This window comes from Lissotriton vulgaris, chromosome 8 (assembly GCF_964263255.1).
Source record: "Lissotriton vulgaris chromosome 8, aLisVul1.2, whole genome shotgun sequence".
Taxonomy (NCBI): Eukaryota; Metazoa; Chordata; class Amphibia; order Caudata; family Salamandridae; genus Lissotriton; species Lissotriton vulgaris.
The window spans coordinates 297,472,656-297,499,821 of record NC_141696.1 but is presented as its reverse complement, the minus strand read 5'-3'; positions in this window follow the sequence as shown (position 1 = coordinate 297,499,821).

Here is a 27,166-nt window from a genome sequence, read left to right as displayed (position 1 = left end):
TCCTTTTCCTTTCTGCTTCTTGTCCCACAATCCGTTTCACCTGAAGACACAACCAGGTTCCTGAATGTGTGCAGGGGGACGCTATTGATTGAATGAAAATGGCGGCTTGACACAAAGCTGACTCAAGCGTTGCTGTTGATGCTATACAGACTAAAATTGGTTTTCAGTTTGTACATTCTTCAGGGTTTTTTTTTCCATCCAAGGCTGATTGAGAGTTTGTAGAAAAATGGCTTCAGATTTTCCACATATTACTCTTCAACATTCTTCCTAAATGTAACAATGTGAGACTCACTAGGAAAACGGCTGTTTATCTTTCCTTTCAAAATGCTGCCAACAATATTTTCTGAATGGAAGACACCATCTTGTAGCATAAAGGGCCGAAAGGGGTTCTGGTCTGGCCGATTGTTGGTGGAGACATTTTGACTATATCTTGGACCTGCCCGGCCTCGCCCAAAATGGCGCCGGTATAAATGGGACTTGTAACTCCTTGTTGTGTACTGGTTGAACAACCTTGATATCACGAGATATGAATGCAGTTTTGATGCTCATGGCGGGCGGGGACGAGAATTGATTGAATATTTCTACATCCCTATTGATATTAAGTTCTGATGTGTTATTTATTACTGTACTATTGAAAGTTCGAATTAACGTCACCCATGGTACTTGCACGCAAATGTATATCTAGATAACTTTTTTGTAAGTGGCCCTGTCGTATTTTAATTACAAAATGTACGTCCAGCGATTCCGCAACTGTTAGACATCTTAGTTCTTGCAACCTAATGGCTCGCTCGTTACGTTCCTCTATAATGTAAATGTCTCCTCATCATATACGATTTCAGTTTGCTCCGTGGCCGGCCCACGTGGTTATAGGCCCGTATTTGTATACTGACATTTTCACAATAAAGGTTTTTAAAACAAAACACGGTAGTAGTATTTACATTGGTAAAGTTTTTACTTTTAGTCACTGTTTTCGAATCAGTAAAAGGCAAGTGAAATAAAGCAGTCCAATTACATGACGGATAAAAGGTATAATATGTAGGAACGCAGTAAAGATAAATGGTCAAGGGCAGTTGTGTTTTCCACTCCTGCAACATAAAGTGATCGATAAGAATCTGATAATCAGGCGTATCGGCGACTAAGACAGCAGGCCGAGTCTCTTTTACTCAACGGCTCCGTCATGGAACGAAGAAACGCCCTTTTTCTCGAAAAAGGAATATATTTTACTTGCAGGACAGTTGTAAATTTTCCGGGAAAGTACATTAGCCTGGAATATTATAACATATATGTTTAAAAAAAATAATGTTCGAAAACAATAAAAAGCGTAATTTTTAGGTCATATGACCAAGCTTTTCATCATTAAAATAACCAAAGTAAAATGAACCAGTTAAAAGTTTTATTAACAAGTCACATGACCTGTTATGCTTACGTTACGCGCTGCGCGCCGCGCCCCGGATCACTTCCGGGTGCGCTAACGCGGCGTGTCATATAACGCATTACGCGACAACGTAGGTCAAGAATATAGTCAAAATGTCTCCACCAACCAGCGTTCGGAACACAACCCCTTTCAGCAGTCCAAAAAGTTCTGTTAAATGACAACAGAGGGGACAGGCAACAAGAACCATCAGTCAAAGAGGGGAGGGCAAGTTCTTCTCTTCCGGGTCATGTTGGGGCGCTACCGGAACTGATCGAATTGGTAGTCTACAGTGTTTCTGGATGTTTCAGACTAAAGCTGGCGTCAGCATGAGAGCACTACCATCTCGTAGCTCCGTCGTGGCCATTCCACGAGCAGACATGGCAGCCGCTCCCCACCAGAAGCCTGCGGGAGTCGGGGGCCCCCAAGACTTTTGTAGAATCTTCACGGCTGAGGGGACGCTTTCGAGAATGGGACCCAAGCCCTATCAGGGAAGCGTCCGAGTTCCAAGGTGTCCCAGGGCCATTTTAGTGGACCAGGCCCAAAACCGAAGAGCCGGCCGCCATTTTGAGAGTCCTGTGGCAGCCGCCTATCGCTGCACCGCAAGAGCGGGAGCAACTTAACTACATGGTGAGCGAGACGCTGTAGTCGCAAGAGCGGGCGGTAAACAGCTGAATGGCGGAAGAGGCACAGTGTAGCAAAAGCGGGCGGAATGGCAACTAAAACGGTAAAGGGGCGCCCCACTACAGCGTGTCTTCAGGTCAAACGGATTGTGGGACAAAGTCCAGAATAGAAGAGTCATCAAAAGGCAAAAAGTTCCGCCGGACCCCGGGAGCCGGCCGCCTATGTGGGGGGCGATCTCAGGCTACACCAGTGCTATAAGACTTGGGGAGGGGGTCGGAGCCAAGCGTCTTCTCCGAGTCCGTGCCATCACACCGCCCCTCGGGGGCCTCCGTCAAGCGGTTTAGGGAGGTACCATATAACATTGTTTTCAAATGCAGTCAGGTCCACAAACGACCCTCACTTACTTTGAGAATAGTGAAGCTGCAGTAGGTGGAAATAAGCTTCAGACAGTCTTACAAGCACTGCTTTTGTAAACATTTTTTGATTTTTTTGTATTTTTGCACAGTTTTATATTTTTTTTTTGTTTTTGATGGAAGGGAAACAACAAAGCACAGGCATTGAAAAAGGCTCAAACTCAGAACTCTGAACTATGGCACCCAACATCCAGGACTTGCCATCCGGATCTTGGCGCCTTGTGCTGCTTCCGACCTATTCACACATCGGTCCACTACTGACATCATCTTATAAACCAACGTAATGTAAATAGTTATTTAATAAAATGTTTTACCCTGTTACTTTGCTGGTGTGTTGTCTATATTTTTAATATTTGCTAGGGTTTGTCGTTATTTTGGGCGGGGTGGGTGACCGAGCCGAGCTGTCTTGCAGCCCTCATGGTGTGGCGCTCAGTTCATCTCACTATTTTCGTATTTCTCATGAAGGGTTGTTCCTAATGTTTCTATTTTAGCGAGGTCAAAAAGAGATCCAATTAGTGGCCTACTGATTTTGCTCGATTACTTTTATTTTTTTACACGATTAATCACGATCTGCAAAGACTAAACAGAGTATTGCGACTTTGTGCTTGTTTGTAAATAGAGAATGAACCAAAGAGAATCAATTGTAAAACAGTAAATGCTTGGATAACAATCAATCAAATGGAGAGACAAGCAGGCACGACGGATTACAACGGGGGTAAAGGCCTGCGTTAACTACTCTTCACTATCTGCAAAGAGAGAGTACTACTAAGAGAAAAGAGGGGAGGGGGGCAGCGTTCAAAGCACATCAGCGTGCATAAACACGAAAAAGTTTTTACCTATCACGTACTTGACATTTTACAGCTTTTGATATTTGCTATTAAAAAACCAATGAAATTCACTGAAAAAACCATAGGTTATAGGCCATATATAGTTAGGAATTTGCATTTACAAAACCTTGAAAATTCACTGAAAAAACCATTGGTTATAGACCATATATAGTTAGGAATTAGCCTTTTCAAAACCTTATTTTACTCACACAAAACCATTGAAATTTTATATATAGTTAGTTCCACTAACTATATATCGCGCACCCGCAATCCACTGCTGATGATGTCACATATTACATCATTCATGACATGGTTAGTGACATCACTGATGACATCACTGATGACATCTCAAATGACATCACTGATGACATCTCAAATGACATCACTGATAACATCTCATTTGACATGAATGATTACATCACTGATGATATCATTCATGTGATAATACCATAAACCTCTTCAGACTCTAATATAACCTTAGATACAATCAGTGTAAACAGATAGTCACAGACTGTCACTCATCCATGGAGTTACTCACACACCTAGTCAGTCATGCAAAAAATCAATCACACCTCCATTTTCTCAACGATACAGTTATACACACCTTACTTATTCAAACATATACTAACACATATTTACTTTACTCTCTTATACAATCCCTGATATATGTTCACAATGATCCATACAGCCACTCACACATTCACTGGCTCTTATGCACAGTTATTTATATATGTCAACTCTCACATGTACTGTGTTTTACATATGTACTTACTTTGACATGTAGCACTGAGATATCCATTCACTCACTAATACACTCATGCACAGTCAACCGCCAATACAGCTGTTTCCACATGCACTTTTGAACCCATACATATAGTGAATCAACTACTCACACATCTATGTACAGAGTCACACACCTGCCAGCCACCCATACACACACACTCAGTTTCCCATGCAAATACTTGGACAACCAATGAATAACTCATACAGTTACTCATATAGCTACTGATCAACATATGCAGCAGTTTGTAGAACAACAGATATAATGATGCACAAATTAAAACAGTTTAGTCACTAACCCATGCACTCAGTGAGACACATTCAATCACTCACTCATACAGTCAGTCATGCACCTACTAAATTCTTCATCCAGACACTTATACATCCACTCATTCTTCAATATGTAAGACATATTTTAACTTTACAGAAACATACAGTCACTGGATGTTGTCATCAGTGATGTCATCAGTGATGTCATTTGAGATGTCATCAGTGATGTCATCAGTGATGTCACTAACCATGTCATGAATGATGTAATATGTGACATCATCAGCAGTGGATTGCGGGTGCGCGATATATAGTTAGTGGGACTAACTATATATGAAATTTCAATGGTTTTGTGTGAGTAAAATAAGGTTTTGAAAAGGCTAATTCCTAACTATATATGGTCTATAACCAATGGTTTTTTCAGTGAATATATATATATATATAATTGTGTCCATTAATATCACACTAAATCTTCTAGTATCTGTACATGTCCTGCTATCTACTTCAGTTTTTTATCTGGGTACCTCTGCTTACATTTTACTATTTAGCTAGTTATCTAACTGCTTACATCAATATCTATCTGAGTGACTTAGTGCACTCATCAGCTTCCTTCTGTCTTTATAAATGTATGCATCACTGTATCCTTTGCTCTATTACTATATGCATATCTATTTCATTACGTGTGAAAAGTAAAAATATATTAACTATACCCTGCTGTAGTTCTAAAAGCAGCAGTGTGAACCAGGCAATCTTACGCCATAAGATGTCACTGCATAACCGTATATAATACAATACCTTAATATCTCACTGCATACATTAGTATTCCACTCCTTTTGTACTTGCCTACATTGGTGTATACCTGTGTTTTGTTTTTCTTCACAACTTTTTACTCATACTTCCTGATCAGCAGAATTTACTTTGTTTTCCTCTCTGACTGTATTTTAATATTTTTTTTTCTCAAACATCCTGCTCACTTTCATTCACTTTACTCGCACTCAGTACATCTATATGAACTATTTTTTATGCTACAGCTAATTGAAATACCTGTTAAATGTAATTGCGTGTGTGTAATTTTCTTTCTCAGTATCATGCTGTCAAACGTCTATCAAGAAAGAACACAAAAACCGAGCATAAGAATGGTAGACCACTCTCCTACAAGGCAGCCTTTAATGGCAGCCTTTTCAACTGTGCTTTCAAGATTACAGAGGCTGCAAATAAATAGAAACACTGTTTTTATTTTCCTGTTAATCATACAGCTCTTCTGAATGGTCACATTTCTTAACCCTTTGTTTGATGCCTAAAGAAAGCCCAATTTAGTGGAGCTTTTGGGTGGGTCCGTGGATCAACTGCGGCGCTTAGCACCCCCCTCTCGGCCCCTGTAACCTAGTGGTGGATCCAAGCAGCAAACTGAAATATTTTTTACAAATATTCCTATATACTACCACTTACACACAACTTCCTAAAAATATATAAATGAATACCCAATTTGTATTCATTATTTCTTTTATTAATAATCCCATCTCACACTGACATTGTAACCTTTTTTGTTCCCTTCCCTTATACTCCTGTGCTCTGTTTCCATGGTGACCAAAATTGTAACATTCTCAGTTAAACCCACGAGAGCAGGTGTGGTTGACTGTTTGCAATTAGAAACATATCCCATATAGTCAACCAAACCTATACTTACTTTAACTTTACACCACAGTTTTAAACAATGCCATAATTACAGCATTCAATCAAATGTGATCTTTCAAGTTTTACTTGCTTGGGTCTCTTTTAACTGACATGATTTTGAAAATTGTCTGAGTCACCTGGAGCCTTCTCCACTCTTCTCCAGTGTGCTACTGCTCCATCATTCAAAATGGTTAGAGTGTGTATTATAGGTCATAGCTTTGTAGTCTGGGCTAGGAAGAGTGGGAATGACAGGGAACTGGGTTTGCTTCTGGTGAATATTAGTTGGTTAGGGCAGAGAGGGTTAAAGTGGCAGAAATTGCTCCCATTGTTTGAAAGCATAATGGATTCCCAACAACCAGACTTCATAATTGTGCACCGTGGTGGCAATGACCTCGGCATACTGACTTTGGTAGTTCTGGCAATCCTAATGAAGAATACTTTTGAATAATTGCAAGTTTTCCCTCACGCTGTCATGGTGTTCTCTAACATATTCCAGAGGCAGAAATGGAAGTGGTATCCTGAATTTTGTCCACAGATAGAGAAAGCCAAGTTGTTTCTTTTGTTAATGCAAACTCTTGAGAAATGTTCTCTATAACTGAACCCAGAACATCGCTAGTTTATTGCAGGTTATATTTTATCATATACCAAATACTTAAGAGTTCCCACATCTATAACACTTCTATTTCAAATCATCCATTCTCTGTCCATTATCACAATAAGTCTGTACTTTTTCCTCTTCATTTTTTCCCTTCCTTTTAACAGATAGGTTATGTTTATTCTTACTGCCATTTACTTTGCTTACCACCTCTGAGGTTCCGTGACGATTGTAAGTGGTGTTTTCGACTCACACGAATATGGTCGAGTCTGGTATCTATGAACCGCAAATGACGAGTTTAGTAAGTGTGCGCAGTTTCGCTGTGCTAACTTAAACCGTTCGTTTGTTATGTGGGTTTTTCATCTGTACCCACGGGTTCCATCTTAGATACGGCATCCATTTTGTCTCTTGCCCTCAAGTAGCCAGCGAACGGACGTTGTCCGCTTCGCGACCCTGGGACTCCCAAGATATTTGTGGAAGACACATGTTCTTTGTGAGTGTCTTTATGACGAGGGGGTTGCTACTGTAAGGCAGATGGCGCCGCTCGAGGCTCATCTTGCCGCACGGACTTATTGTCTCAGCCGTGCATCTCATTAGGCACGTCCCTTTGATGCCTGTATCTCGTGTTTCCCGATACCTCCCCTTTTACACCCTTTTCCAATCTCCCCACTGTCTCCGTCTTCCTCTGCACCTGTCTTTGTTCCTATTTCGATCTGTTTTACTGCTGATTGGAATTTGCTAATGGTGGGAAGATGGTTTTTACAGTTGGGAACCGCCAAATGTTTCCGCACTTATGTTCCGGACCTTGTGTGTTTCAAAGTGACCAAAGCGACCCCTCTGGGGGATAATTGTGGGAACCGGGTTGTAAACTTTTGTGCCCAATGTAATCCTATGGGTAAAAACTGTATAAAAGGAGCGATCCACAGAACCAATTCGAAGCAGTCTCCCCAAGTTGCACGTGGTGTACTTGTCGTGATCTCTGTGTTCCCTGCAGCAAATAAACCTTGAATCTTTGACGCCGAAGGAAGTGTCCCGTGTCTCTGTGACTTGTACGCCGGAGCAGGTTACCCACAAAGGTTTCAGGTGTTGTGCCCTGGCACCGCTGGGTCTTAAAGAACCCAGCCCTTCAGTTGGCACCCAACGTGGGGCTGCATCAGTGGTACCGGTCCAAGCCCGACGATCGTGAGGAACTTCGTGTGAAATCTCCGAGGGAAGGTGCACTCCGCTTCATCGATCCTGTTGTCGAAATAAGTGGCCCGAAGACTTTTCCCGCGAAGATTCCCGCCTCCTGACGGCTGCGACGGACTGCTGCCCTGACTGTAGACCTGTTTTGGCGCCTGGCGTAGACCTTAGTATAGCGAGACGATTGACGGGCCTTCCTGGTGACGCCATCGATCTTTGAGTTAAGTATTTGTGGGTCGCTCCCAGAGTTCTTGGTTGTGGTTATTTAGTGGTTGCATGGTTCCATTGCATTTGTGGTTCTTGGTACTTTGTTGTGTTGTTTGACGACTGCAGCCGCCAAAAACCGAGGGTTTTGTTCTTTGCTGGGACTTGGTAAATCCCGTAACCCTTGAAGTTTGTGAAACTCGGCTAGTGTGCAAGATGCCTGGTCGCAGTACTTTGTTCAGTTGTTTTAGACCTTGTGGTGCGGATTCCCGACTGGAGGACTCGTGTCCGATACCTCCGGTTGGGACTCCTACTTATGACTTGTATAGCAAACATGGGCTAGGCCCGATTACCTTTAATGATTATTGGATTAAATATACAAAGAAAGACGGCGACCTTCGTTGGCCACCTCACGGTAGCTTCGAGGCGTCGATCTTAGATAATCTAGAAATGAAGTTGTTCGAACGTAAATCCAGGCCGGCCATGTTTGATGCCTTTCGGTTGTGGCGCAAAGAAGCCCGACAGAAAGAGATTAGACAGAATAAACGTAGTCAGCGAGATAATGTTGCTACCATAGTGAAGAAAGCTGAGCAGTTCCAGCGTGATAAGGAGAATAAGGATAAGGAAGTGTTTGAAAGACTACAGCGTATGACCATAGATAAATGTTATCCTGCTTTGCCTACGGAGTCGGATACGAAGGAAGAGGCAGTTGAGGATCCTTTAATGTCCTATCTTATGAAGTCGCCCCCTCCGTACGTACAGGGTACCGCAGTTCCTGTGGTCCCTGCCGTACCTGTTCTTCCACCTATTGTTCTTCCGACTGTTCCTGCTCCTTTGTCTGTTGCTATTCCTACTGCTCCTCCGCTTCCACATACTCCTGTTTCCGCTACTGCTCCTGCTACTGCTCCTGTTTTGTTAACCCCTGCTGTTGCCACTGTTTCTACTCCTTCTCTTGTTAGCCCTGTGTCTTATTCTTCTCCCTCTACTCGTAGTCGCAATTCTCCTCTTGCGGCTAGCTTCTTTCAGTCGCTCGGACCTGTTCATGGGTCTGCTGGTTCCGATGGTCCTCAGAGACGTAGTCAGCTTCCTGGAAACAGAGAACGCGTTGCGTTGTATAATATGGCGATGGGTTGGATGGTAAACCCTCTTAGAAGTCCACCCCGTGTTGTCCTCGAAACGTTTTGTCAATTTAATATACCAACCCAGAGATACGTGTTTGACGAAATGTGCAAGTTCCTTCATGATCAGATAGCGGCCGATGCGCCTGACGAGGTGCTGACCGCCCTGTCCGAGCTTCGACTTCAGTTCGCAACTGGACTGATAGTAGATACTAATGTCCGACGTGCTATTGAGCGGTTACTATCTTTCCGTCCCGCTCCAATACCTCATGCATTGTTTGTCGAGGATATTGAACACCAACCAGACGAGTCTGGCCAATATCCTATGCGTGAAGTTCCACCGGTTTGGGTACCGGCTGATCCTAATGCTCATCCTGCGACAGCGGCGCATTTCCAGAGAGTGTGGATACATCTCCCATGGAAACGATCGGAAGTGCTTCAGGTGAAGCAATCTTTGCCTGATCCACGCAAAAATCCTACTGGATATTACAAGGAATTATCGCAGCTCGTAGATGCTACGGTAATGAATCTTGCCGATATCGACATGTTGTTTGGCAATGTCGTACCGCAACCGGTATGGGCTAAGATTCGTCAGCAAGATCACGCAAATGAATTAGGCGGTGATTGGGCTGCCATTATAGCAGCAGATGCTGGACAAGTGGCTGCTACTAAACCCGACCAATTGATTACTGCTCTTCCTCAGCGAATAATAACATTAATGAAGACTCTTATGCCAGCTATGAGGGTAAATTGGGACAAATTGTCAGCTTGCAAACAAAAGAAAGACGAGAGTGTTTCCGATTTCTTTACGAGGTTTGAGGAAGCGTTCGTTGACCATAGTGGACAGGATATGGGTACCGAGGGTGGACAAAGGTTGTTTGTGGATAAATTCGTGTCGAACTTATTGCCCGATTTGAGCAATAAATTAAAGAATTCAGAGAGTGCATGGGCCGTTTCTACCTCAGCTCAGATATTGGCTACGGCACAATATTATGAGAATAGGGAGAAAGAGGAAAATGACCGTGCTGACAAAAAGACGAAAGAACTGAAAACTAAAGTGTTGTTGCAACAAGCGTATCCGCCGCGTTCTAATCAGAATGCGCCTCCACAGAATAGATCGCAGTTGCAATCGAATCGATCGCAACCGCGTAATGACTCCTCCTCCCAAAGATCCTCGTTAGGGTACAACCAATGTGCTTATTGTAGACAGGAAGGACACATTAAATTCAACTGCCCTGTTTTAAATGAACGTAATAGTGGTAATTCGTCTAAAGGAGGCCGTGGTGGTTCACAGCAGACATCACGTGGTAGAGGTCGTGGTGCTCAGAACGATCGCTCAGATAATTCATCTAATTCTAATAACTGTTTCGATCAACGTGGATCATCGCAAGGGCGATCTGCGCAGTACAATGTAGACGATTATTACGTCGATCAGGGAACTGACGACAGTAATTACTAGGACAGCCAAAGACAAGGAGAGGGAGTGGTATCAGTTCCGGTTGATCAGAGAGGGCCTTACGTCGCAGTTGCTACATCGGGCGTCGTTGAGCCCTTTCTGTTGGACACTGGTGCAGGGAAAAGTTCTATCATGTATTCGAAACTCCCTGGCGCACCTTTGTCTGGCTTAACAAATGTTTCCGTTGGATTCTCTGGCGCCCCTGTTAGCAATCCAGTTTCGCGCCCTCTGCCCCTTCAAATTGGGCCACGTGAGCTAGAAGCTCCGTTGATTTTAACCACGGGTTGTGGCGAAAATCTTTTGGGCCTGGATTTGCTTAAACGTTTGTACGCAACTTTGTATTGTTCTCCTGCGGGTGTACAGCTTACGTTAGGAGAGAGGGTAGTCTCTCCCATGTATTTGTCCCTCGATAAGCTCCCACCGGAATTGAGTTCTCTTCCTGCGTCTTTGTGGGCGACGGGTCCAAATGACGTGGGCCTACTTGATATCTCCCCCTATGTTGTTCAGTTGAAAGCTAATGTGCGATTGCCACGTATTCCCCAGTATCGTATCTCCCTTGATGGTGAACGAGCTTTGTTAGCGATCATTTATGATCTGATCGAGAAAGATGTTATCGAAGAGACTCGGGGAAACGTGTGCAACAGCCCTGTACTGCCCATTCTTAAACGTACTGATCCTTCAAAACCGCCTGTTTATCGTTTTGTTATCGATTTACGGGAGGTAAATAAAATTGTGGTTCCTCAATTTCCTGTTGTGCCTGACATCACGGCGCTACTGACTCTGATTCCAGCTACTGCATCATGGTTTTCGGTGATTGATTTGAAAAATGCGTTTTTCAGCATCCCGATTGCCGAAGAGAGCAGGGACCTTTTCGGTTTCTCTCTCGGTGGGCGTAGCTTCCGGTTCAAACGCGCTCCTCAGGGCTACTGTGAAAGTCCATCTATTTACAGCCAAGCCTTGAAGGGTCAACTGGATGCATTTAGGTTGCCGGTTGGTGCGGCTTTGATCCAATACGTCGACGACTTATTGGTGGCTGCTGATACTCAGGACATTTGCAAACTTGCTACGGTGTCGTTGCTGCAACATCTCTGTGAGTTAAATCACAAGGTGTCACCTTCTAAACTCCAATATTGTTGTCAAGAAGTAACCTATCTAGGTCACTTATTGTCAAAGGAGGGAAGGAGATTGACCCCAGAGAGAATTGCAGCGATTGCGCGAATGGCTGTGCCGAAAACCCAAAGAGATGTGCGTGCCTTTCTAGGTATCACGTCGTACTGCAGGCAATGGATTCCTAATTTTTCATTGCTAGCGAAACCATTGGTGGCTCTTACGTGCAAGGATGTTTCAACTCCTTTACCATGGACGGAAGAATGTCAGATAAGTTTTTCTGAACTGCGTGATTCATTGTGTTCGGCTCCTGTGTTAGGTACCCCTGACTACGGTAAGCCGTTCACGTTATATGTTCACGAGAGGGAAGGTTGTGCTTTGAGTGTTTTAACGCAACCTTTTGGTGGTAAGCAGCGTCCATGTGCATATTTTTCCTCGACCTTGGACCCAGTAGCTAGAGCATTGCCGAGTTGTTTACGAGCAACAGCGGCAGCTGCGGTCTCCATCCGACAATCAGCAGGATTGGTCATGGATAATATGCTTACGGTGATGGTTCCGCATGCAGTTGATACTCTTTTGAATCGAACGAAAACTCAGCACTTGACGAGTGCGAGGTTGTCTGGGTACGAATTGACGCTCTTGGCAAGCCACATTCAGATAAAACGTTGTAACGTTCTGAACCCGGCAACTTTGTTACCAATTAGCACAGAGTCAGATGAAGTAGCAGAACATGACTGCTACTTGAGGACTGAAGAGGAAACGAAAGGTCGAGTGGACCTTAAAAACACCCCATTAGAAGATCCGGATGGCACTTTGTATGTGGATGGGTCATGTTTTAAGTTGCCGAATGGCGATGTAACTACTGCTTATGCTGTTGTAACATTGAATACTGTTGTTGAGACTGCAAGGTTGAATCAGAATTCGGCCCAAGCTGCGGAGCTGATTGCTCTTACTAGAGCGTGTGTGTTGGCGAAAGGGAAACGTGTGAATGTTTTTACCGACAGTCAATACGCTTTTGGTGTTGCGAATAGTTTTGGACGATTGTGGCGAGAGAGAGGTTTCTTGACGTCGCACGGTACGAAGATACAGCATGGCCAGCTTGTGAACGATCTTTTGGATGCATTGACTTTGCCTACGCAAGTTGCGATTGTTAAGTGTAGTGCGCATCGTAAAGTGACTGATGATGTTGGTCGTGGTAATGCGTTTGCGGACGAGACTGCTAAGGAGACTGCCCGGAACCTTAACACTCGAATGTATGTGACGAGTTCGGTTAGGTGGCCCACAGAATCGAGTATGTGTGAAGATACTATCGAGAGCGTGAAAGCAATTCAGAATGAGGCCACTGAGACTGAAAAGACGAAGTGGAGAGAAAGTACGGGAAAGTTGGATGCGAATGGTTGTTGGATTGATTTGTCGGATCAGAGAAGATGGATGTTGCCTGATGCGTATGTGCTGGTCGTTGTGACAATGGCACATGGGTTAGCACATATTAGCGCGAAAGGTATTTGTAAGTTGCTGGCTGCTGTGTGGAAGAATGATGGCATTACGAAATGTGCTGAACGTCTGGTGAAGAATTGTATGGTGTGTGTAATGTACAATCCTGGCAAAGGAACCCCAACTCCCCCTGGCAGTTTTGCCCCCCCTTCGTATCCCTTTGAGGTGATTCAATTGGACTTCATCCATATGAAGCGATGCAATAACCTGAAGTACGTTTTAGTTGTAGTTTGCGCATTCTCCCGATGGATCGAGGCCTATCCCCTCAAAGACAATACTGCTTTGTCTACTGCGAAAATCCTACTGAAGGAATATTTTCCTCGGTATGGAATGCCTAGAGTCGTGTGGTCAGATAACGGAAGTGAGTTTGTTGGAAGTGTGATGAAGAGTGTGTGTAAGGGCCTTGGAATAAATCAAAAATTCCACAGCGCCAATCATCCCCAGTCAGCTGGATTAGTTGAGGGGTATAACGGCACCCTTAAACTAAAGCTAGCAAAGATTCAGGCTACGACTGGTCTTTCGTGGCCTGATGCTTTACCTCTAGCATTACTGTCAACTAGGGCGACTGTACACTCCCGAGTAGGGCTTAGTCCCTATGAAATAGTGTTCGGCCGTCCTGCGAATGTGTGGGGGGTTCCTAGGCCAGGAATGTTTTCTGATCTTGAGTACCCAATGTTGATTGACTATTTACATGACTTGACTGCTAAACTGAGGTTAATTCACCAACAGGTTTACGACGCATTGCCGACGCAGACGGAGGGTCCAGGCCACCAGCTCCAGCCCGGAGACTGGGTGGTAACACGAAGCTTTTCACGCAAGAATAATCTGGACCCGAGGTTCACCGGACCTTACCAGGTGCTCCTGGCCACGAGGACTGCCGTTCGTCTTGAGGGGCGTAAAAACTGGGTGCATGCTACCCATACTAAGCGAGTCCCTATCCCTTTGCCGGCAGACCCGTGGGTAAGGAAAGGCATTGCGTCAACAGAAACAGAAACATTGCCGGCGTTTGTGCCTTTCAGCGACGCACAGCCTATTGGAGAATCCTCAGCGCAGCAGCAAGCCACTGTTGAAAAATTGTCAGCAAAAGACTCAAGACCAGAACAATCAACTGATCAGCAGGACGTTGTCCCTTCGATGGACCCTTTGTTCGACGAGCAGACACGTCCCGGGAAACACCGATATTCTTTGCGATCTCGCACTAAGGACAAATAAAATTTTTCTTGCTTTGCTGAAATTGACAACTGCATTATCTCCGTTTCCCGTGATCAGTTTTGAACTTTCGTATCACTGTAATTATTTGTGTACATATAGATATTGAGTTTCCTCCCTTGTATCTTTTTACTTCCACAGCCGAGAGACTTTGTGCTTGTATATACATATTGTATATTGAAGGCCGTAGGGCCGCGCGCGTACTTCCTTCTGGATAGTGGGTCTTGACGCTAGGTTAAAGGCCGTCGGTTCCTAGGAACTCCTAGGGATTGACTATTGCTACACAGAACGAAGTGCGTCAAGAAACGTTGCGGACGGTCGTAGGGAATGGCATTCTCGAAGCTGAATGATTTGGAAGGAGCTCAAGCCCATAGATTCAAGCTGCAGCAACTCAGTCGTACCAAATGCTTCATATTCCAACTGTTTGTATTGTTTTTGACTGCTTCTGCATTATTGGCGGGTGGGGTGTATTACATGATGTCTTATTTCTTACCTGCTACACCTACTCCTACTCCTTACCCTAACCTTACCTCTACTGTTTCCCCTCATTCCTTTCATATGTTACCGGAACACGAGCAGGCTAGACGTGTAGAATTCCGCAACAATTCCTTTATTCAGCTCCTCCATCAGCATCAGTTAGTGGTTAACACTACTAATTGTTGGGTGTGTGGGTTGATGCCACATACTACGGATAAGGGAATTCCATATCTGGTGTTACCGTATAGTTCCCAAGGGTCAGCTCGAGCATTTCAAACAATGTTTCGAAGCGCACTGGGTTTCCACCCCATTCGAGAACCACGTTCCCCCTACTCTGGTCCTACCTCGTACCAAAAACCTTTGTCGATAGCAATAGAGGATTTAGATAGTGAGATCTATGATCCTTCGCTTATTCCCGAAGAAGAGGTACAGGCCTATAGAGTCCTAAGTAGAGGTGAATATAGTGTGTTCACTGGTGAGAAGCAGCTTAAAAGCTCGCCTCCTATATGGGTCGTACCCCACACTGGTAATTTTTGTCTTATGGGTCGTGGCCGAAGATCGCAAGCCCGACTTGGAGCAAGTGCTTGCACTGAAAATTACATTCTGCCGATGTCCTGGTCCCCTGTGTTCCTGGCTGCCAAGGGTACATACTTTATCTGTTATGATCGTGCATATACATGGTTGCCCGCAGACTTCATGGGCTCATGTTTTATTGCAAATCTGTTGCCTCCGACGTTCACTGTAGATGCCGATTATCATAAGACTAGAGTTGTGCGAGGCGTAATTAGCGAAGAGGATACTGCCGGTCAAGAGGCAGGAGACTTTTTCAAGGGTTTCCTCCCGTTTTGGGGACCTATGGTTAATAGTAGGAACCTGAGACAGTTGACTCGAGTGGTAGAATCGACAGCTAATATTACTGCCAGTGCCCTTGGTAATATCACCACAGAACTTCAGGCGGAGAGACTTATGACGTTACAAAACCGTATGGTTTTAGATGTCATTTTAGCAGATCGCGGTGGGGTATGTAAGGTGATCCATTCGAGCTGCTGCATTTTCATTCCAGATAATGCTCCTACTGTCTATCAAGCCATCTCGAGGTTGCATAAGATTTCCGAATCCATACACGTGGATGTAGGGGATTGGACGCTACTTGGATGGTTTTGGGGCCTGATGTCGACTTGGGGTTGGAAAATTCTGATGATCATCGGAGTTGTGGTAGTGTTCCTGTTCACGTGTTGCCTTTGTGTGCAGTGTGGTCCTGCCTTATGTGGCCTTTGTGCTACAATGTGTATAAGACAACCATCTGCTACCATGGGGACTCGGTTGGACAGAGCTATGCTACAGCAACATCTTGATGGTCTGATGAATATCGAATATGATTCCGACTAGTGCTTGCCTACATGAGGGCAAAAGGAGCGTCTGAGGTTCCGTGACGATTGTAAGTGGTGTTTTCGACTCACACGAATATGGTCGAGTCTGGTATCTATGAACCGCAAATGACGAGTTTAGTAAGTGTGCGCAGTTTCGCTGTGCTAACTTAAACCGTTCGTTTGTTATGTGGGTTTTTCATCTGTACCCACGGGTTCCATCTTAGATACGGCATCCATTTTGTCTCTTGCCCTCAAGTAGCCAGCGAACGGACGTTGTCCGCTTCGCGACCCTGGGACTCCCAAGATATTTGTGGAAGACACATGTTCTTTGTGAGTGTCTTTATGACGAGGGGGTTGCTACTGTAAGGCAGATGGCGCCGCTCGAGGCTCATCTTGCCGCACGGACTTATTGTCTCAGCCGTGCATCTCATTAGGCACGTCCCTTTGATGCCTGTATCTCGTGTTTCCCGATACCTCCCCTTTTACACCCTTTTCCAATCTCCCCACTGTCTCCGTCTTCCTCTGCACCTGTCTTTGTTCCTATTTCGATCTGTTTTACTGCTGATTGGAATTTGCTAATGGTGGGAAGATGGTTTTTACAGTTGGGAACCGCCAAATGTTTCCGCACTTATGTTCCGGACCTTGTGTGTTTCAAAGTGACCAAAGCGACCCCTCTGGGGGATAATTGTGGGAACCGGGTTGTAAACTTTTGTGCCCAATGTAATCCTATGGGTAAAAACTGTATAAAAGGAGCGATCCACAGAACCAATTCGAAGCAGTCTCCCCAAGTTGCACGTGGTGTACTTGTCGTGATCTCTGTGTTCCCTGCAGCAAATAAACCTTGAATCTTTGACGCCGAAGGAAGTGTCCCGTGTCTCTGTGACTTGTACGCCGGAGCAGGTTACCCACGAAGGTTTCAGGTGTTGTGCCCTGGCACCGCTGGGTCTTAAAGAACCCAGTCCTTCACCGCTTTACTCATACGACTGTTCAGAAAACTTTTGCATGTTTCAATATTGACTCTGCATTTTTTCAAACTATTCCTGTAATCTCCTTAATTTCATCTTCTTCATTCACCCATAGTGTGTCTTAATATTAGGATTATTACAGTGCATAATGATTTGAACTGTAATCAATTCATCTTGCAACCCTCCAAACCTACAAGTCTGTACCAACTATTTGAGGGTTGCAACATAATTCTCAGTTTTTCATCAGAACCCTACAGATTCTGTGAAGAATCTGGGAGTAATGATTGACCCAGCTCTCTCAATGGCACAGCAGGTCAATGGAACAGTCGCTACCTGCTGGGGCATTATTAAAATCCTTCGAAAAATCAAACACTATTTGTCCCCTCAGGCTCGCAAGCAGGTCGTGGTTTCACTGGTTGCCTCGCGACTTGATTACTGTAATGCTCTTTATGCTGGTGCTAACAAAGGTCTGATTCAGTGTCTACAGACTGTTCAGAATGCGGTGGCCAAATTTGTATTGGATGCTCCTAGATTATCCTCCGCCACGGCTGCCAGGAAAAGTCTGCACTGGCTCCCTATTGAGTCCAGGGTCGCCTTTAAGACTCTCTGTATGACCTATGGGGCGCTTGCTGGCAATGGGGCTGAGGGTGTGAGGAAAATATTGTGCCCATATGCACCGGAGAGAGTTCTCCGTTCCTCAACCAAGAGTCTGTTGGTGGCGCCTCGCAGTCGTAGAACTAAATGGGGCGGGAAGGCGTTTTCAACAGTAGCCCCCAAGTTGTGGAACAGCCTTCCCTTTGAAATCAAATCCCAGCCATCGGTCCAGAACTTTCGGAAAGCACTAAAAACGTGGTTATTTTCAAAGGCGTACCCGTAGTGCTGGTTATCTGTTCATTCTGATTATTTTTGATTAGGCGCCTTGATGCCTCCGGGCTTAGTAGCGTAATAGAAGACTCATTTCATTTCATTTCATTTCAACCCTGTTTCCTGTTGTAAAACTTGAAACGATCAATTGCTATACTAGTGTGGGCAAAACATTATTTTCCAAATCCTTGAAAGCAAGTGCCAAAATATCACCTTGACCCTCTGGGATTGTTATCTTTTCCATTGGATTGTACAACTTCAATCCTCCTGCACATAAACAATGTAGCACGATCATTTTTTCCTTTCAGGGGAAAATTCAACATCTTCAAATGTTGTTAAATAATTAATATTATACTCCTTCCGCTATTCCCTATTCATGGTCGTCTCTCCTTCTGTTATCATGTAAGATTGTGGTGACAGTAAGGTCTGTGCTCTAGCAGCACACATTTTGAATTATTAATTGAAAGCACATTCCATTTCAAATTTGATCAAAGTCAGAAATCTTTTGAAATAATTATGTACAGGCAAACCCTGTAATTAACCCCACCTTTTTGCCAATGAAATCCCATCCGTTGAGATTGGCAGAAAATCCTAACAATTTTCCTTCTTTTGTGAACGGGTGCTATAAATACCCTATCTTGTTCCTAAGGAGCTTCTGCTGCATACAATTTGGTGGATTTGAGCTCACGCTGGAGGGAGGTTGTTTGATGACACCAACAAACATTGTCACATTTTGCGATGACGTGATCAGGCATTGCACGTACAATCTCGAGGTTGAGTCCAGTCCGCACCAGAACCTTGTGCTGTGCCATTGGACAGCAAGTCACACATCTAAATTAATTAAAAGCTCTGGATCCATGAAACATATATTTATACCTGTGTACCTTCTCCTGTGCCCCTCAGCTGTCGTAGACCTCAATTCCTCACCATGAAAATAATGTCTGAAATGCATGGGGTTTTGCGGCCTGAAACTTGTCAGCAATCTTGTTGTATATAGAAGAGTCTGACTCCTTCTCAAAGATAGATGGGAGCTGCTTTATTAATTATTCAGGCTCCCAATGACACAGCTCCACGCTTTACAGCCCCAAAGAAACTGCCTTCAATTCTGCCGCTGCATTCCAATATACGTTCAGGAAATTCTGTCTATGGAGTCCATGTGCATGACTGCAAACGCCCCCCCATGGCCAGGCCCAACAATCATTATAATGAGTGCTTTTGACTTCTGGGACTGTGCCCTTTAATTTTAATGGTGGTGCAATGTTAAAACTTGAAATGTAGCTGTCTATTAAAGTGATGATATCCTGACCAAGCCAGTGGACCAGCCTTATTTATGATGGCACCCCCTGATATTGTGATGTTGCGGATTGTAGAGGCAAGGTTATTGTGGGGTATATGGTTTCAGACCCACTAGGGATGTAAGGTTATATCAGTTTGTCAGCAAAGGTGTTCCATTTCACCTGAATGTATATATTTGTAATGTAATGTGTAGTATTTAGTAACGTGTGTAACAAAAGTTATTTTCCCTTTTAAAAGAAAAAGCACTGACTGGTCAATGATTTATTAAATGTTGTTGCAGCATATCAGCGAGTTGGAGTTACTAACCCACACATCCTTGGCCTAGGTCTTGGGATGATCTGCTTAGGCTACCCAGAGAGAGTCAGGTGCGACAATGGGGTACATGGGGCCCGATTCACAGAATGAACTTAAGACTCAATCCTAAACTTACTACTATTTTGGTATTCACAGAATGCACTTACTACTTTTGGCATTCACAGAATGAACTTACTACTTTTGGTATTCACAGAAGTTAGGATGTTGTCTTAAGTCTGTCTTAAGTCTGTCTTAAGTCTGTCTTAAGTCTGTCTTAAGACAAAATCCTAACTTCTGTGAATATCAAAAGTAGTAAGTTCATTCTGTGAATGCCAAAAGTAGTAAGTGCATTCTGTGAATACCCAAATAGTAGTAAGTTTAGGATTGAGTCTTAAGTTCATTCTGTGAATCGGGCCCTTGGTTCCCAGTAAAAAGACAATTGTGGACTTATCACTTTTGAAGAACTCACATCCTGTGCAACTAATCACCAAATGACTTACAGGCCCAGTATAATGGAACCAAAAATATAGGATCCTTGGAAAAGGTATAATTATGGGAAACGTGAAGCCGTATGACATGAGTTTGAAATGGAATGGAAGTGAGTAGCTTCGTGTCAATGGCAAATAAAGCATTCACTGGTGTAGACGAATGAATCATCATCACTCAGAGTATCTAAACGCCTAAAAACTAATTTCAAAGGTAAAGGTGTAGTTGCCTCATGCTATTGGAGTTTCTCCAAGAGATGAAACAACACAGCAAAAATATTATTAAGGCTCTTATTTTGCTTCATTTAATTAGATAGAGATAGCAAAAGTATGCATGAAGCAAAAAACAGAAAAGCATATTTGAGATTTGGTTCTCTAGATTATGTTATTTGATGTGGTAAGACGGAAACAGCTTTCATCCTTCAAAGAGATGCATTCTTTCAACACATAGTCAGCGTCGAAATAAATTAAGAAATAGCGTTGCAAGATCACTGTCAAGTTTGTAGGTACACAGCCTCCAAATTACTACTTTAACAAAGCTGCTTTTAATTCCTGCAATAAAAGAGGAAGGCAAATCTCTGTCTAAAATCAAGTTGCGTCCTGGAAAATGTATGCAGGTGTTCTTAATAAGAAACAAAAGCTCTAAGGGTGTATGTAGAGTCTGGCAGCCCCGCCTAATGGGGTAATGTATTCTTAAGTAGTTAGCAGGCGTGGTTCTCTTTGAGGATTCATGACTAGTAAAAACATTTTTTAGAATTCTTGGAGATCCCCATAAAAAATTACCTTGAGGCAGCAAAGGCATGCAAGAAATTATTCTCACGTAGAAAGTATCCAAGCTTACTCCTTCGAAAACAGCAGGGAATGCAGCTGAATGTCATTAAGGATCAAAGTTAAAACCCAACTATGACCTTGTAAGTGACATTCAGTCATTAATTTTGGGCATTTTAATTTTTAACAGTTTAAGACATGGAGTTATACCACCAGTGGTGACCGCCTCGGAATAGGGGGGGTGAGGCGGGGGTTACAAAAAAAATGATAATAAAAAAAAGAACTTGCCTTTTCCTTCGCCACCGTGCTGCCACACGTCTCTCCTCTGTCCTCGTCCTCCCGATCTACTGGAAGCACCCAGGCTTCCAGGCTCTCCCAGCCAATCATGATGCTGTAGGAGCAGTGTCGTGATTGGTCTGAGCGTCCTGTTTCGATGCTCAGGCTGTGCCAGGCGAGACTTGACAGGAAAACATGCCAAGTGCACATGACGGTTTGGCCGGCCCATTGGACTGGCCAAACTGTTATATGCCACTACTCACTCTGTTTGGCGTCACTGGTCCCAGCCCCGCCCCCACCTGGCTCTGCAAAGAAAAATAAAATGATAATAACGTTATGTTATTATCATTTTATTTTTCTTTTGTTTACTGCTTAATTAGCAGTGGGGCGACTCTCCTTTGCCCTAGCGGAGGAGCCACCACTGTCTACCACCAGAGACACAATAATATGATCTATGTTTTGAAAGTGTTCCGCATACCAGTGTTATGAGTGCGGTATTAATGGAAAATTGTAACCAAGATGGACAGACACAGTCCTAAATGGGCATATATTGTGTAGATATGTATTTCATTTTTAAAAAATTGCTCCGGCTCCCGATTCTCAGTTAAATTGCAGAACGTGTCTGTACAAAAATAATAAAACTGTTGATTGAAGGAACAGGAATGGCTGTCCATCAATATGCTTATGATACTCACATTTATCTAAAAATATAATTGGCTGGTGACATGCCAGCAGTAAGGACATTATTTGCTATTCCACAGGATTTAATGTTGGGGAATCTATTTAAAAAAATCAACACAGAAATAACTGACCTTATCCCATTTCAGTGACCAGAAGGCCAAGTTTTTTAAACAGAATTTTTAAATATTCTCCACAGTAATGGTTTTTCCACGTTCTTACCCAAAGAAGCAAGATTTCTAAGAATATGTCAAGGCTCAAGTGTGACATGGCAGTACGTCCTGACACCTAAAGCTATAGCTACACTACGGGCAATTAAGAAAATTAAACCTTTTTCATCATTCTTTCGCTCCCTCATTGGTGGAACAGGTGCTAGTCATTTAAGCAAATTGATTATGATAAGACACCGCTGCTAGGTTAGGCACGTCAACATCTACTTTTGAATCTCTCAAAACATTCTTCTTAGCTCAGCTAAATTAATTTCATAACATATAATTTTGATCTCATTACACCTGCCCTCAAGGAGCTAGTCTGGTTACCTCTGGAACGAGGATAAACATTGGCCAGTATACGTCACATAGATTTACACTTGGACTAACCTAGTTATCTGCACAATGCAACACGTTTTGTGGGAGTTTCTATAAAACCTGAGAAGAGTTAAAAATGTGACTACTGAAACTAAGATTCCAATCCTGAAACAAAGCACCTGAAGCATCATGGAATTCTCATGAGATAAAAGTGACATATGCGTAATTGCTACTGTAGTTCCACAGGAAACCCCTGACCCTGTTTTCAGGGTAGGCCACTCTCCACGCCGTACAGCACCACCTGTGTTTGCGTGCCTCAGCCCGCTGCTGCTGTAAGTTCACTGCTGCAGTTGTTAGTTCGCTGACCCTCCCTCTCACTTGTTGTGCCTCTCCCGTATTTGTATTGTACTGTTATCTGTCACTGTTGCCCCTTAATTCTGTTCTTGCACTGTTTTTGATTTCTCGCCGTCTGTTTCGCCCGCTTGTTTTTCCCTTTTTTGCCTCCCCTGCGGCCCGCCCCCTATGTGCCCATTCGCCGCCCCGCTCCCGCTTCCCAGCTGCTCCTCCCTCCCACCTCCCTTTATATGGCGGCCGCTGTGCAGCCGCGTTTAGCGGGTGCACTGCTGTCGCGCCAAAGGTGCGCCTAAGGGAAGTCCATCTGCACCCGTCCGCCCCCAAGGCCAGAACCCCTGGCCCCCGCAATCACCACGATACCCATCTCCACTACGATGCCAGCACCCTCCTCGCACTCAACACCGGATGATCTCACACCTGCTTCCTGGCCGCCCGAAAGCACACCCATGGACCCTTCTCCTGCAGGAACTGCAGCTTCACCAGCATCCGATCCTCCAATCCACCCACCAGGAAGGAACGCAACCACCTCAGATGCATTCTACTCAACACCAGCTCCACTCGCAAACACGCCGTCGAACTCTGGGACCTAGACGTCGCCTTCCTGATGGAGACCTGGATGAACCCCTCCTCGGCACCCGACTTCGCCATAGCCATCCCTGACGGCTACAAGATCCCCCGCAGGGACCGCACAAATGAAACAGGAGGAGGAATCGCCATTGTCCACAGGAACACTCTCAGAGTCTCGACCAGCACCAACGACACCCTCAGCACCGCCGAACACCTGCCCTTCCAGATCCACACTGATCCCAACACCACCTGCAGAAGAACCCTCATCTACAGACTCCCCGGTCCACGGCCACAGTTCAGCAACGCCATCGCTGACTGTATGCAAAAGGCACGTATTGACGCAAGAGGTGACACAGTGAAATCTATGAGATATCACTGCGTCACTTTTATGACGCTGTTGCGTCAAAATCTTGCGCCTGTTTCACAGTAGGCGTAAGACTGATGCAGGACCTTTCACATGGGCCTGGCCCCATGTGAAAGGATGCATTGCTGGAGTTGCATCATTTTTGTGACACACTCCAGCAAAGCATCACTTTTGTGCTTACAGATACGTCTGAAAAAATGACGTATCTGTAAGTACCTGCGATATATTACGTCATATATTTAATATGACGCATGAGTAGAAGACTGAAGGCCTCATTTTTAAGGCCATGCGTCACTTTTACGCCACCGGTACGTCACTTTTTGTGACGCACCAGTGCTGTAAAAAATGCACCTTATTGAGTCATATTTACAAAGTGACGCATCTAGGTAGATGCGTCACTTTGTAAACCCCTGTGCCACATTATACCTATGTCAGGTGTAATGTATGCAAAAGGGACATATTGACGCAAGAGGTGACGCAGTGAAATCTATGAGATATCACTGCGTCACTTTTATGACGCTGTTGCGTCAAAATCTTGCGCCTGTTTCACAGCAGGCGTAAGACTGATGCAGGCCCTTTCACATGGGCCTGGCCCCATGTGAAAGGATGCATTGCTGGAGTTGCATCATTTTTGTGACACACTCCAGCAATGCATCACTTTTGCGCTTACAGATACGTCTGAAATACTGACGTATCTGTAAGTACTTGCGACATAATACGTCATATATTTAATATGACGCATGAGTAGAAGACTGAAGGCCTCATTTATAAGGCCATGCGTCACTTTTACGCCACGGGTACGTCACTTTTTGTGACGCATCAGTGCTGTAAAAAATGCACCTTATTGAGTCATATTTATAAAGTGACGCATCTAGGTAGATGCGTCACTTTGTAAACCCCTGTGCCACATTATACCTACGTCAGGTGTAATGTATGCAAAAGGGACATATTGACGCAAGAGGTGACGCAGTGAAATCTATGAGATATCACTGCGTCACTTTTATGACGTTGTTGCGTCAAAATCTTGCGCCTGTTTCACAGCAGGCGTAAGACTGATGCAGGCCCTTTCACATGGGCCTGGCCCCATGTGAAAGGATGCATTGCTGGAGTTGCATCATTTTTGTGACACACTCCAGCAATGCATCACTTTTGCGCTTACAGAAACGTCTGAAATACTGACGTATCTGTAAGTATTTGCGACATAATACGTCATATATTAAATATGACGCATGAGTAGAAGACTGAAGGCCTCATTTATAAGGCCATGCGTCACTTTTACGCCACCGGTACGTCACTTTTTGTGACGCACCAGTGCTGTAAAAAATGCACCTTATTGAGTCATATTTACAAAGTGACGCATCTAGGTAGATGCGTCACTTTGTAAACCCTTGTGCCACATTATACCTACGTCAGGTGTAATGTATGCAAAAGGGACGTATTGACGCAAGAGGTGACACAGTGAAATCTATGAGATATCACTGCGTCACTTTTATGATGCTGTTGCGTCAAAATCTTGCGCCTGTTTCACAGCAGGCGTAAGACTGATGCAGGCCCTTTCACATGGGCCTGGCCCCATGTGAAAGGATGCATTGCTGGAGTTGCATAATTTTTGTGACACACTCCAGCAAAGCATCACTTTTGCGCTTACAGATGCGTCTGAAAAAATGACATATCTGTAAGTACTTGCGACATAATACGCCATATATTTAATATGACGCATGAGTAGAAGACTGAAGGCCTCATTTTTAAGGCCATGCGTCACTTTTACGCCACCGGTACGTCACTTTTTGTGACGCACCAGCGCTGTAAAAAATGCACCTTATTGAGTCATATTTACAAAGTGACGCATCTAGGTAGATGCGTCACTTTGTAAACCCTGTGCCACATTATACCTACGTCAGGTGTAATGTATGCAAAAGGGACGTATTGACGCAAGAGGTGACGCAGTGAAATCTATGAGATATCACTGTGTCACTTTTATGACGCTGTTGCGTCAAAATCTTGCGCCTGTTTCACAGCAGGCGTAAGACTGATGCAGGCCCTTTCACATGGGCCTGGCCCCATGTGAAAGGATGCATTGCTGGAGTTGCATCATTTTTGTGACCACTCCAGCAATGCATCACTTTTGCGCTTACAGATACATATGAAATACTGACGTATCTGTAAGTACTTGCGACATAATACGTCATATATTTAATATGACGCATGAGTAGAAGACTGAAGGCCTCATTTATAAGGCCATGCGTCACTTTTACGCCACCGGTACGTCACTTTTTGTGACGCATCAGCAGCGTAAAACATGCACCTTATTGAGTTATATTTACAAAGTGACGCATCTAGGTAGATGCGTCACTTTGTAAACCCCTGCGCCACATTATACCTACATCAGGTGTAATGTATGCAAAAGGGGCGTAATGACGCAGGAAAGGGTCGTAGAGATGACGCAGTGAATAAACTGGGTTTTCCTCATGCTACGCTACCCGGTCCCCTCCCCGGTGCGCGTACCGGGCGCTCCCCCCGCGCAAATCGAAATAATTTTTGGTTGTTTTTTTTCGCGCGGGGCCCTTTTATAGCCCCCACATCAAACCTAGGGGGTCGGGGGAGTCTACTCTGACCCCTTATGGTCATTTCCCCCTTTGTTTTTGCCACCTCTTGTGTCTCGATCTTACCGAGACACAAGGTGGCGGCCGCTCCGGACTGTTTCGAATGTTTACAGACACCCGAGAGCCAATCAGCTTTCCCCGCGCAAGTTGCGTAGCACGCCCTGTGCGCTCCCCGGTGCGCGTACTGGGGCGCGCCTATAGATATATATATTTTTTTTAACCTAAATTACTCAAAAACCACTGGAGCACATATCTTGAGACATAGCAAAGGCACATCGGGCTACCAGTCCCTACAATTTTGCCAAGTTTGGTGGAAATCCATTCAGCCGTTCGGGCTAAAAGTGAGGTCGACCGCCCTATGGAAATTAACATTGGGAAAACACGTTTTGGGACCCCCCTTTTATCTCGGCCTCCGCTTGACGAATCCCCCCCGAAACTTTCAGGGAAGGTCCGGAGTGCCGCAAGGCAAATTTGAGGAACTTTTCAGGCAGATTCCTCAACTGGCGCCAAAGATATTCCCAATAGAATGTTGAGATTTTGCATTGAAAAAAATCCTAACTATAACTACCTACTGGCGACCGCCAGTAGGTAATATATATATACATATATGGCACTGAGATGCCAGAAGAGCATGACAGGTCACTGCCTTAGAGAAAGGGTATGACTGAGCCTTCACAGCAGGGAATCTGCAGAGGGGATCAGCTTTACACAAGTTTGAAATGAGGAGAGCAGTGAAACATAGAGAACCAACCTTTGTGGGGCGTTTCTGATCAGAGAAAGCCGTTTGACATTACCCTGTTTCGCTGGGCTCTCAGTTATCAAACTGATTATCAAAATGTGTTCAGGAATGTCAGATTTTTTTTCTGTACTGGACATTACCCTAAAACTAGTGCCTATTTTGTCACTCGACACAATTC